Raw genomic sequence first — 12,809 nt, forward strand, 5'->3', positions numbered from 1 at the left:
GAGAAAGGAGAGAGATACGTCTTCATCCAGGGGCCTGTTTTTTGTAGGCCCTCGGTCTGCTCCTCTCTTTCCCAGCAGTAGTGGGTTCTGTGGAGACCTCTGCTTTCTGCCCTTGGACTAGACAGCTGTGTCTGTGAGCTCTGTGACCATTTTTTCAGTCAGGCTTCATAGAAGCTCTCAGAGACATGTTTTTGCTTAAAAGCCTTTTGATTTTCCTGGTCAGTTGTCATAGTTGGAGCTTTTTGGCAAGGCTTCAGCCATTCATATCTAATCCTGTAGAATGATTAATGGAGGTGGTTTCACTTTTATTGTCCCTCTGTGGCAGCCTGTCTCCCCAGTGGCTGGGACAGAAGGTGCTCACAGGTCTGTGGCTATTGATGGGCAGAGCCAGAGACATGCTGTGCTCATTCTAGGACGTGGTGGGGATGGAGGTATGGGTCACATCCTGCTCTATGACATTGGCCAACAGTTTTAACTTTTCCTAACTGCCTCCCAAAGTATCATTTCCCTCATATTTATAAATTATATGATAAGACTCACTTTCGCTATCATCAGTTTGTCCCGCTACTGGACCATCAGCATACAAACATGCTATCATTTCTCCTATCTTAAAATGTTGATCTTCTCTTGACTCCATGTCTCTTTTCCCACTACTCTTCAGTGATGAACTCTTAAAAAATATAACTATACTCACTCTCCCAATATGTGGGCTTCCATTTCCCCTTAAAGCCTCTCTGATCAGGGCTCCTACTCACCTCCTCTGAAATTGCTCTTGGCAAGGTCAGTTGCTAAGGCCAATGGTCATTCTCTGTCCCTGTCTGATTCTGCACAGGTGGTCATTTTCTCCTTGAGAAACTTTCCACTTACTTGGCCCTCTCCTCTCTTCTTGCTGGCTGGTTCATCCTCATTTCCCTGACCACTGAATACTGGAGGGCCCTAAGGTTCAGGCTCCAGGCCTTTCCTCTTTCTTATGTATGTCTCCTTAGTGATCTCATCCTGCCTGTTGGTTCCATTGGTCTATGTGTCTGTTTTTATGCCAGTACTATGCTGTGCTATATACTCTGTACTATAATTTGAAGTCAGGTGATATGATTCCTCCAGTTTTGTTTTTTTTTGCTCAATATAGCTTGGCTATTCTGGATCTTTTGTGGTTCCATATAATTTTAGCATTTTTTTTCTAATTTTAATTTTTTAAAAAAATTTTGTATAGATGGGGTCTCACCATCTTGCCCAGGCTGGTCTCAAACTCTTGACATCAGGCGATCCTCCTGCCTTGGCTTCCTAAAGTACTGGGATTATAGGCGTGAGCCTCCATGCCCAGCCTGTTTTTTCTATTTCTGTGAAAAATGTCATTGGCATTTTGATAGGGATTACATTGAATTTATAGACTGCTTTGGGCAATATGAACATTTTCACAATATTGATTCTTTTAGATCATGAACATGAAATATCTTTCCATTTTTTGGTGTCTTCCTCAATCTCTTTCATCAATGTTTCATAGTTTTCATTGCAGAGGTCATTCACTTCTTTGGTTAAGTTAATTCCTAGGTATTTACTTTTATTTGTAGCTATTATAAGTGGGATTACTTTCTTGATTTCTTTTTCAGATTATCTGGTGTTGGCATATAGAAATGCTACTGATTTTTGTATGTTGATTTTGTATCCTGTAACTTTACTGAATTTGTTTATCAGTTCTAATAGTTTTTTGGTGGATTCTTTATGTTTTTCCAAATATAAGATCATATCATCTATGAACAATGATAACTTGACATCTTCCTTTCCTTTTTTTTTTTTTTTTTGAGACAGAATCTTGCTCTGTCACCTAGGCTGGAGTGCAGTGGCATGATCTCGGCTCACTGCAATTTCTGCCTCTCTGCTTCAAGCGATTCTCCCGCCTCAGCCACCCGAGTAGCTGGTATTTCAGGCTTCCACCACCACGCCCAGCTAATTTTTGTATTTTTAGTAGAGATAGATTTTCACCATGTTGGCCAGGCTGGTCTCAAACTCCTGACCTCAAGTGATCTGCCTGCCTCAGCCTCCCAAAATGCTGGGATTGCAGGCGTAAGCCACCATGCCTGGCCTTCCTTTCCAATTTGGATGCCCTTTCTTTCTCTTGTCTGATTGCTCTAGCTAGGATTTCCAGAACTATGTTGAATAACAGTGGTGAAAGTGGGCATTCTTGTGTTGTGTTCCAGATCTTAGAAGAAAGGCTTTCCATTTTTCCCCATTCTGTATGATACTAGCTGTGGATCTGTCATATATAGCTTTTATTGTGTTGAGGTATGTTCCTTCTGTGCCCAGCTTTTTGAGGGATTTTGTCATGAAGGAATATTGAATTTTATAAAGTGCTTTTTCAGCATCAGTTAAAACAATCATATGGGTTTTTTCCTTCTTTTTTTGATATAATGTATTTCATTAATTTATTTGCATATCTTGTACCATCTTTGCCCATTTGGTCATGATGAATGATCAATGATGAATTTAATGTGTTGTTGAATTCAGTTTGTTGGTATTTTGTTGAAGATTTTTCCATCATTGTTCATCGGGGATATTAGCTTGTCATTTTCTTTTTTTGATGTGTCTTTATCTGGTTTTGGTATCAGGGTAATACTGGCTTCATAGAATGAGTTTGTAAGTATTCCCTCCTCTATTTTTCAGAACAGTTTGAATAGAATTGGTATTAGTTTTCTTTAAATATTTGATAAACTTCAGTAGGGAAGCCATCGGGTCCCTGGATTTCCCTGGCTGGGAGACTTTTTAAATTTTCTTCTTAATTTCTTCATTGACCCACTGGTCATTCAAGAGCATATTGTTTAATTTTCATGTGTTTGTATAGTTTCCAAAATAACTCTTGTTGTTATTTCTAGTTTTATTACATTGTGGTCTGGGAAGATTCTTTTTGTTTTTTTAACTTTAAAGACGTGTTTTGTGGTCTAGTATATGGTCTATCTTCCTGAGGAGAAGAATGAGCATTCTGTACCCATTGGAGGAAATGTTTTGTAAATATGCATTAGGTCCATTTGGTCTATAGTGCAGATGAAGTCCAAAGTTTCCTTGGTGATTTTCTGTCTGATGATCTGTACAGTGCTGAAAGTGGGGTGTTGAAGTCTACAGCTATTATTGTAGTGAGGTGTATTTCTCTCTTTAGCTTTAATATTTGCTGTATATACCTGGACACTCCAGTGTTGGGTGCATACATGCTTACAATTGTTATATCCTCTTGCTGAATTGACTCCTTTATTATTATATAATGACCTTCCTTGTCTCTTTTTATAGTTTTTGTCTTGACATCTTTTTTTTTTTTTTTTTTTAGATGAGGTCTCACTCTGTCACCCAGGCTGGAGTGCGGTGGTACTGTCTTGGCTCACTGAAATCTCTGCCTCCTGGGTTCAAGCAATTCTCCTGTCTCAGCCTCCCAAGTAGCTGGGACTACAGGAATGTGCCACCATGCCTGGACAATTTTTGTACTTTTAATAGAGATGAGGTTTTGTCATATTAGCCAGGCTGGTCTCGAACTCCTGACCTCGGAGTTCGACCGGGGATCCAAAGTGATCCACCCACTTTGGCCACCCAGAATGCTTGGGATCACAGTCACGATCCACTGTGCCTGGCCAGTTTTTGTCTTGAAATCTATGTTGTCTGATGTAAGTGTAGCTACTCCTGCTGTGTTTTCGTTTCCATTGGTGTGGAGTATCTTTTTCCATCCTTTTATTTTCAGTCTATGTGAGTCTTTATAGGTGAAAGGTGTCTCTTGTAAGCAATAGATTTTTTTAAAAATTCATTCAGTCACTCTCTCTTTTGATTGGAGAGTTTAGTCCATTTACATTCAATGTGATTAGTGATAGGTAAGGGCTTACTCCTGCCATTTTGTTATTTGTTTTCTGGTTGTTTTGTGGTCTTCTCCTCCTTCTTTCCTTGATTTTGTCTTCCTTTAAGTGAAGGTGACTTTCTCTGGTGATATGTTTAGTTTCTTGCTTTTGTATCTGTGGTATGTTTTTTGAGTTGATACCAAGAGGTTTGCAAATAATATCTTATAACCTATTATTTTAAACTGATGACAACTTAACACTGATTGCATCAACAAGGAAACAAACTAACAAACAAGAGAAAACTAATGAAAACTCAGCAGTTTATCTTCATCCCTCTACTTCAACCTTCTACTTGTTGTTTCTATTTATATCTTACTGTGCTGTCTAGGTCTTGAAAAGTTATTGTAGTTATTACTTTTGATTGGCTCATTGTTTAGTCTTTCTACTCAAGATATAAGTAGTTTACCCATCACAATTACAGTGTTATAATATTCTTTTCTTTTCTTTTTCTTTTTTTTTTGTTTTTTGAGATGGAGTCTTGCTGTTGCCCAGGCTGGAATGTAGTGGATGATCTTGGCTCACTGCAACTTCCGTCTCCCAGATTCAAGCAATTCTCCTGCCTCAGCATCCCAAGTAGTTGAGACTAGAGGCATGTGCCACCACATCTGGCTAATTTTTGTAATTTTAGTAGAGTCAGTATTTCACCATGTTGGCCAGGTTAGTCTCAAACTCCTGACCTCAAGTGATTCACCTGCCTTGGCCTCCCAAAGTGCTAGGATTACAGGTGTGAGCCCCCACACGCGGTCTATTCTGTGCTTTTCTATGTAGTTACTATTCCCAGTGAGTTTTGTACCTTCAGATGATTTCTTATTGCTTATTAACATTCTTTTCTTTCAGATTGAAGAACTCCCTTTAGCATTTCTTATAGAACAGCTCTGGTGTTGATGAAATCTCTCCGTTTTTGTTTGTCTGGGATATTATTTCTCCTTTACATTTGAGGGATACTTTCACTGGATACACTATTTTGGGAGAAAAGTTTTTTCCATCAGCACTTTAAATATGTCATGTCACTCTCTTCTGGCCTGTAAGATTTCCACTGAGAAGTCCGCTGCCAGACATATTGGAGCTTCATTGTATGTTTTTTTTTTTTTTTTGAGACAGAGTCTTGCTCTGTCGCCCCGGCTGGAGTGCAGTGGCACAATCTTGGCTCACTGCAAGCTCCGCCTCCCAGGTTCACGCCATTCTCCTGCCTCAGCCTCCCGAGTAGCTGGGACTACAGGCGCCTGCCACCACACCCGATTAATTTTTTGTATTTTTAGTAGAGACGGTTAGTGTTAGCCAGGATGATCTCGATCTCCTGACCTCGTGATCTGCCCACCTCAGCCTCCCAAAGTGCTAGGATTACAGGTGTGAGCCACCGCACCCGGCCTTGTTTTTTTTGAGATGGAGTTTCACTCTGTCACCCAGGCCGGAGTGAGGTGGCATGATCTCAGGTCACAGCAACCTCTGCCCCCAGGGTTCAAACGATTCTCCTGTCTCAGGCTCCTGAGTAGCTGGAATTACAGGCGCCCACCACCACTGCCAGCTAATTTTTGTGTTTTTAGTGGAGACGGGATTTCACCATGTTGGCCAGGCTGGTCTGGAACTCCTGACCTCAAGTGATCCACCTGCCTCAGCCTCCCAAAGTTCTGGGATTACAGGCATGAGCCACAGTGCCCAGCCTCCATTGTATGTTATTTCTTTTTTATTTATTGCTGCTTTTAGGATCCTTTCTTTCTCCTTGATCTTTTGGAGTTTGATTATTAAATGTCTTGAGGTAGCCTTGTTTGGATTAAATCTGCCTGGTGTTGTGTAACGTTTTCGTACTTGAATATTGGTATCTTTCTCTAGGTTTGGGAAGTTCTCTGTTATTATCCCTTTGAATAAACTTTCTATCCCTATCTCTCCCTCTCTACTGCCTCTTTAAGGCCAATAAATCTTAGATTTGCCTTTTGGAGGCTCTTTTCTAGATCTTCTAAGCATGCTTCATTCTTTTTTATGTTTTACTTTGTCTCCTATGACCGTGCATTTTTAAATAGCCTGTCCTCAAGCTCATTAGTTCTTTCTTCTGATTGATCAATTCTGCTGTTAAGAGACTCTGATAGACTGGGTACTGTGGCTCATATCTGTAATCCTGGCATTTTGGGAAGCCAAGGCAGGTAGATCACTTGAGTTTACAAGTTCAAGATCAGCCTGGGCAACATGGTGAAACCCTGTTTCCACCAAAAATACAAAAAATTAACCAAGCATAGTTGTGTGTGCCTCTGGTCCAACTACTCAGGAGGCTGAAGTGGGAGGGTCACTTGATCCTAGGAGGTAAAGGTTGCAGTGAGCCAAGATTGCACCACTACACTGCAACCTGGGTAACAGAATGAGACCCTATCTCAAAACAAAACAAAACAAAAGAAAAGAGAGAGACTCTGATATATTATTCTTCAGTATGTTCCTTGCACTTTTCAACTCTAGAATTTCTGCTTCATTCTTTTGAATTACTTCAATGTCTTTCTTAACTTTATCTGATAGGATTTTGAATTCCTTTCCTGTGTTATTTTGAATTTCATTGAGTTTCCTCAAAACAGCAATTTTGAATGCTCTGTCTGAACGGTCACATTTTTCTGTCTCTTCTTGATTGGTCACTGGTGACTTATTTAGCTCAATTGGTGAAGTAATGTTTTCTTGGATGGTCTTGCTGCTATGGAGTTTGTTGGTATCTGGGCATTGAAGAGTTGGGTATTTATTGTAGTCTTCGAAGTCAAGGCTTGTTTGCACTAATCCTTCTTCAGAAGACTTTCCAGGTATTCAGAGGGACTTGGGTGTTGTGATCTAAATTTTTGATCACAGCAGCCATATCTGCATGAGGGGACACCCCAAGCCCAGTAATGCTGTGACTTTTGCAGACTTGTGGAGGTACTGCCTTGGTGTTCTTAGACAGGATCTTGAAAAATTCACCAGATTACCAGGCAGAGACTCTTGTTCTCTTCCATTACTCTCTCCCAAACAAATGGAGTCTCTCTCTGCTGAGCTGCCTGGAGCTGGGGGTGGGGTGACATACGTACCCCTATGGTTACAAACACTGGGACTCAGGCCTGAAGCCAGCATGGCAATGGGTCTCAACCAAGGCCCTCAGTAACCTCTGCCTGGCTACCACCTATGTTTGTGCAAGGCCCTAAGGGCTCTACCATTAGCAGGTGGCAAAGCCAGCCAGGCCTGTGTTCTTCTCTGCAGGGCAGCACATTCCCCCTGTTCCCAGGTGAGTCCAGAGATGTCTCCTGGGAGCCGGGGCCTGGAGTTCTATTCTACTTGACTGAGCTTACACCCAGGCTACAGGATGATATCCCACTCTTCCCTCCCCTTTCTACAAGTAGAGGAGTCTCTTCTCATAGCCACCATTGTCCCAGGTGAGTACTGCCTGGCTACTGCTGATGTTCACTCAAGACCCAAAGGCTCTTCAGTCAGCTTGCAGTGAATGCTTCTGGACATAGGACTCTCCCTTCAGGGCAGTGGGCTCCCCTTTGGCCCACAGCAGGTCTAGAAATATCATCCAAGAGCCAAGGCCTGGAATCAGGAAACCTACGCGCCTACCTGGTGCTCTACCAAACTGTGGCCAAGCTGGTACCTAAGCCACAAATGAGGTCCCTTTTATTCTTACCTCTCCTTTTCTCAAGCAGAAGGAACCTCTCCCCATAGCCGCTATAGTTTCAAATGTGCTGGGTTACACCTGAAGCCAGCACATCTCTGAGTCTCACCTAAGTCCCATGGTGAGTACTGCCTGGCTACCACTGCTGATTTTTCAGAGCCCAAGGGCTTTTTATTCAGCAGGTGATGAGAGTTGCCAGGACTGGGTCCTTCCCTTCAAGGCAGTGGATTTCCTTTTGGTCCAGGGAGTATCTAGGAATATCACCCAGGAGCTAGGGCCTGGAATGGGAGCCTCAGAACTCTGCCTGTGCCCTGTCCTACTGTGGCTACGCTGGGATCCACATTGCAAGGCAAAGTGCTCTTTATTCTTCTCTCTCTGCTCCTAAAGCAGAAGGAAGGAGTCTTTTCCTGAGCTGCCAGCCATGCTACCTGTGGTTGAGGGAGGGTTGGCATAAGCACTCCCCTGAACACCCTTAGCTAGTGTTTCACTAGGTCATATGGCCCCCATGTGCTCTGGCTCCAAGCCCAAGACAGCACCAGGATGTGCCTAGAAATTGCAGTCCTTGTAATGTAGACTGCCTCTCAAGTTTATTTAGAACCACAGAGCACTTTAGCCCATGGTGGCAAGACTTGCCAGAACCCAAGTTCTGAGTGCTGGGATGGGTGATTCCCCTCTGGCTGGGGCTAGTCTAAACGCTTCCTCTGTGGTCGCCGCCTGAGTTCTGCCTGCTGTTGTTTTCTGTTGTGACAGGCAAGCACTGATTTCCAATGCAAAGTCCCACAATCACTGTGCTGTTCCTGCCTCAAGTGCACAGATTATCTCTCCATGCCTCATGGCTGGAGCTGGAGAATGGGGGATGAATGGCATAGCCAACACAAGACTGTCTTTTCAACTGTCTTCAGTGTCTCTTTCAGTGATATGAAGTTAAAACCAGGTATTGTAATCACTCACCTGATTTTTGTTTCTTATGGAGGTGCATTTTTTTTATATGTGGATAGTTGTTCAATTTGATATTCTTGTGTTGAGGACAATTGGTGGAGGCGTCTATTTGGCCATCTTGCCCCACCTCCTTGCTATTATTATTTTGAACAAACTGTTATCTGTCAGATCAATTCAGAATAAAAAATAGGTCGGGCGCAGTGGCTCAGGCCTGTAATCCCAGCACTTTGGGAGGCTGAGGCGGGTGGATCACGAGGTCAGGAGTTCGAGACCAGCCTGACCAATATGATGAAACCTTGTCTCTACTAAAAATACAAAAATTAGCCAGGCGTGGTGGCATGCACCTGTAGTCCCAGCTACTTGGGAGACTGCGGCAGAAGAATTGCTTGAACCTGGGAGGCGGAGGTTGCAGTGAGCCGAGACTGTACCATTGCACTGCAGCCTAGGCAACAGAGCAAGACTCTGTTTCAAAAAAAAAAAAAAAAAAAGAGAAAGAAAAAACTTTGTATTTTACCTTCACTTATTCCTTCTCTAATGTCCTTCCTTTCTTTATATAGATCTGAATTTCTGACCTATATAATTTTCTTCTGTCAGAAGAGCTTCTTTTAAAATTTCTTGCAAGGTAAGTCTACTGGTAACAAATTCTCTCAATTTTTGTTTGGGAATGTCTTTGAGTCTGTATTTGTCTTTCTTTCTTTTTTCTTTTTTTGGACTTAAAATCCAAGTATAAATGTTCTTCAGTCATTTAGTAAATTTCAAAGCCAAGTCACTAAAGACAGAGGCTAGCAATTTTCTTTCATCATTCACCAATAACAGACTATGTCTGGGGACAGTGGCCTTCATCAGCAGGTGCCCTTTTTTGGTGAATGAATCTGATCATTCAGATGTGGAGAGAATGAAGTGTCTTCTTCGGTTTCAGACCTGGAATGCTCCTGATCTCCCTCTTGGGGTTCTGTGTCTCCCATCAGTTCTTGCAGAAACTTGAATTTAGATTTTAAAAAGATGCCATACAAAATACGGTGGATGCACCCCTCATCACACACCATCAGCAGCAGGACAATCAACAGTGTGGCCATGAACACAGCAGGCTAGCCCAATATTGTGCTATCTTGAGGGGAGGAGGGTAGTTGACTTAGGGCACCTGGCATGTACTGTGGAGGTAATAAGTGAGTAGGCAGATGGTATGTCCCAGGCTTCAGTGGTGGGTGCCCAGCATGGCAGGGCACCTCTTGTCCTTCACTTTTAAAAAAAAGATTAAAAAATATATACATAGATGTACATATTTTGGGGATATATGTGATAATTTAATACATTCATACAATTTGTAATGATCAAATAAGTCTAATTAAGACATTTGTAATCCGAAATATTTGTATTTTCTTATGCTAGAAACATTTATTCTCTTCTAGCAATTTTTTTAAAAAATTAAACTTTTTTTATAGATGGTGTCTCACTCTGTCACCCAGGTTAGAGAGCAATGGTGTAACATATCTCACTGCAGTCTCAAACTCCCAGGTTCAAGTGATCCTCCCATCTAGCCTCCTGAGTAGCTGAGACTACAGGTGCATACAACCATGCCGGGCTACTTTTTACAATTTTTTTTTTTTTTGTAGAGACAGAGTTTCACTATGTTTCCCAGGCTGGTCTCAAACTCCCAGGCTCAAGCAATCCTTCTGCCTTGGCCTCCCAAAATGTTGGGATTACAGGCGTGAGCCACCACACCTGGCCTTTTCTAGCTATTTTGAAATATACAATAGATTATTGTAAACTATAGGCACTGTAATTATCTATTAAACATTGGGTCTTATTTCTTCTATCAAAGTGTGAATTTGTACCTATTGATCAACCTCTCTCTGTGCCCCCTCTCTCCTTCCCAGCCTCTGGTAACTACCAGTCTACTCTCTATCTTCATCAAATACACTTTTTAAGCTCCCACATGAATGAGGGCATGCGATGTTTGTCTGGTTCTGATGCTTTAATTTCCTCAAACTGTGTTTTTGCCTTTTAGTATGGCTTGTCATGTTTGTTTGTTTGTTTGTTTGTTTTTTGAAACCCAGATCTCATGTCTTGCATGTTGGGTTCAGGCAACTTGTCTTTAGTTTGTAGGTCTCTGGATCAAGTAAATCATAACCAAACCTGATGTGGAGACAAATTATCCTTCATGGACTTTGAGTTGGATTTGGTTGTTTTTCTCCACTTAGGAGATGTTGTGTATATTTTGTCAGAATGTTTGGTGATCCAGAAGGGTGGACTGTGGTGTTAGTAGGTCTGTCCACAGATTATTTTTATCTCTCTGTCAACCAGACACTTGGTAAGTTGTACCTCCTTCATCACTTGTGATTGGTGGGGCCACATTACCAGTTTTATTTTATTTTTTACTTTTTTTTTTTTGAGACAGAGTCTCACTTTGTCACCCAGGCTGGAGTGCAGTGTGACACGATCTCAGTTCACTGCAACATCTGCCTCCCAGGTTCAAGCAATTCTTGTTCCTCAGCCTCCCAAGTAGCTAGGATTACAGATGTACACCAGCACACTTGGGTAATTTTTGTGTTTTTAATAGAGATCAGGTTTCACCACATTGGCCGGGCTTGCCTCGAACTCCTTACCTTAGGTGATCCACCCGCCTCGGCCTCCCAAAGTGCTGAAATTACAGCAGTGAGCCACTGTGCCTGGCCACATGACCAGTTTTAAACAATGAGTTTTGAGAATTTACAATATGTATAACTTTAGGGCTGAACTTTTGCTTGATGAGATGAGACCTTCTAGAATTATTTTTTTCTGTCTCCCATGATAACTAGCTATGTTTCTTCAGCTGATTGCTAAATGAATGCATGTGGAGCAATGTCCCAGCTGACCTGAAATGAACATGTGGTATCAGTGAGAAATACACCTCTGTCGTTTAAGCCATTGTTGTCTGTGAGTTGCTTGTTATCTTAGCATAATACAGCCTAACCTGACTGTTAACACAGCTTAACCTTACATCTTCTTTAGGTCTTGACTTACCTGTAGTGTTTTCCTCAAGGCTTTAAGATTGCACCCATACCCACCCCATCACTCTACCCCCTTCTCTACTTTATATTCATCTACAACACCTATCTTAATATAACATCACATAGTTTGCTCATTTATTTTATTATTCATCTCCTCCTGCCACCAAAATGTAAGCCCATGAAGGCAGCGATGGTCTGAGTTTGAGTTCCACTGAAAGCTGACCCTTGAGACAGGGGATATGGGGTTGGCTGTTCATTTGGGAGATGATCCTGAAGGGTATAAGAAAGGGAACTGGGGGAAAAAACCATAGAAAATAAAATCAATAAAGGAGGCATTAGTAAACTTATTAGTGCTGTGGACAATTCTTTGGAGATCCTCTGAGAAGCCCTGTTGAGCTGAAATTCTCATACATTTCCTACCTAGAGATAGAAAAACTGGAGTATTGTCCCCAACTCCTGCCCATTGTTGAATGTAGGGAGGCTTAAATCTCTGGTGCATTCAGACTGACTTGTACATGGGCTGAGCAAGCTTGCCCCGTGCAGAGAAAGCCTTCTGGCCAAGAAGCAGAGAGGTAGACACAGTTCCCGTGCATAGGAACTATCCAACACAGTTGCAGGTGTGTCAAGGGGGCATGCAGTGGGGGCATCAACAGAATCTACCATAGAGATTTTTGCTTTTTATTTCCTGATGTGGCCCCAGCTCCTAAATACTGTTTGACAATTTCTAAATAGTGAACGAATGAATGAATGAGTACCCTAGAGTGGGCATTCACTGGATGTGTCCCCAGCATCCATTTCCCTTTTGGAATTAGCCCTTTCCCTTTTTTCCCTTGGGATGCTACGTCTCCCCATTTCTCAGCCTGCAGCTTTGGTTGGGATTGAACCGACGTCTAGTTACTGGGTGTGGACTACCTCCCCATCCCCTACCCCAAAGACTTGATATAATCAACCTTTCTTACTCACCTCCCCCTCCCCACGACAGTGATCTGTTTAGGAATGGACACATGACCCATTTGCGACCAATGAGAGTGAATTTCAGGGTTTATTCTCTCTTTCTCTGTAAGGATGTGAGGTCTAGAAAAGCTGCAGCCATTTTGCCACCATGTGAAACCTGGGACATCTGAACTGACTCCATGAAGCCTGAAGAGAAAGCTAATAAGAAGGCAGAGAGAAGAGGAAAAGAGTCTTGGTCTTTGAAAATATCGTTTGGAGCTGCTGGATCAAGTCTCACTTGAAGGTAGAACTAAATCTGCACTTTAAATTTACATATCCAATAAAAAGTTCTTTATGTGGTAAGCCAGTTTGAGGTGGACTTCCTGTCACTTATGGCTAAAAGAACCCTTGCTTATTCTATACCTAACTCAAGGTGTGTTGTGAGGTTTCAATAAAATAGCA

At 42.1% G+C, this 12,809-nt stretch overlaps 1 long non-coding RNA gene across 1 annotated transcript; it reads left to right on the forward strand.

Annotated features, from left to right (window-relative positions):
• Positions 1–6,969: 6,969 nt before the first annotated feature.
• Positions 6,970–12,708, forward strand: LOC117083877. Its single transcript, XR_004437242.1, has 4 exons — positions 6,970–7,246; positions 8,236–8,419; positions 8,982–9,046; positions 12,479–12,708. It is a non-coding gene; the product is annotated as an uncharacterized LOC117083877 (long non-coding RNA).
• Positions 12,709–12,809: the final 101 nt, after the last annotated feature.

Source organism: Trachypithecus francoisi, unplaced genomic scaffold, assembly GCF_009764315.1.
Source record: "Trachypithecus francoisi isolate TF-2019V2 unplaced genomic scaffold, Tfra_2.0 Lachesis_group0, whole genome shotgun sequence".
Classification (NCBI taxonomy): Eukaryota; Metazoa; Chordata; class Mammalia; order Primates; family Cercopithecidae; genus Trachypithecus; species Trachypithecus francoisi.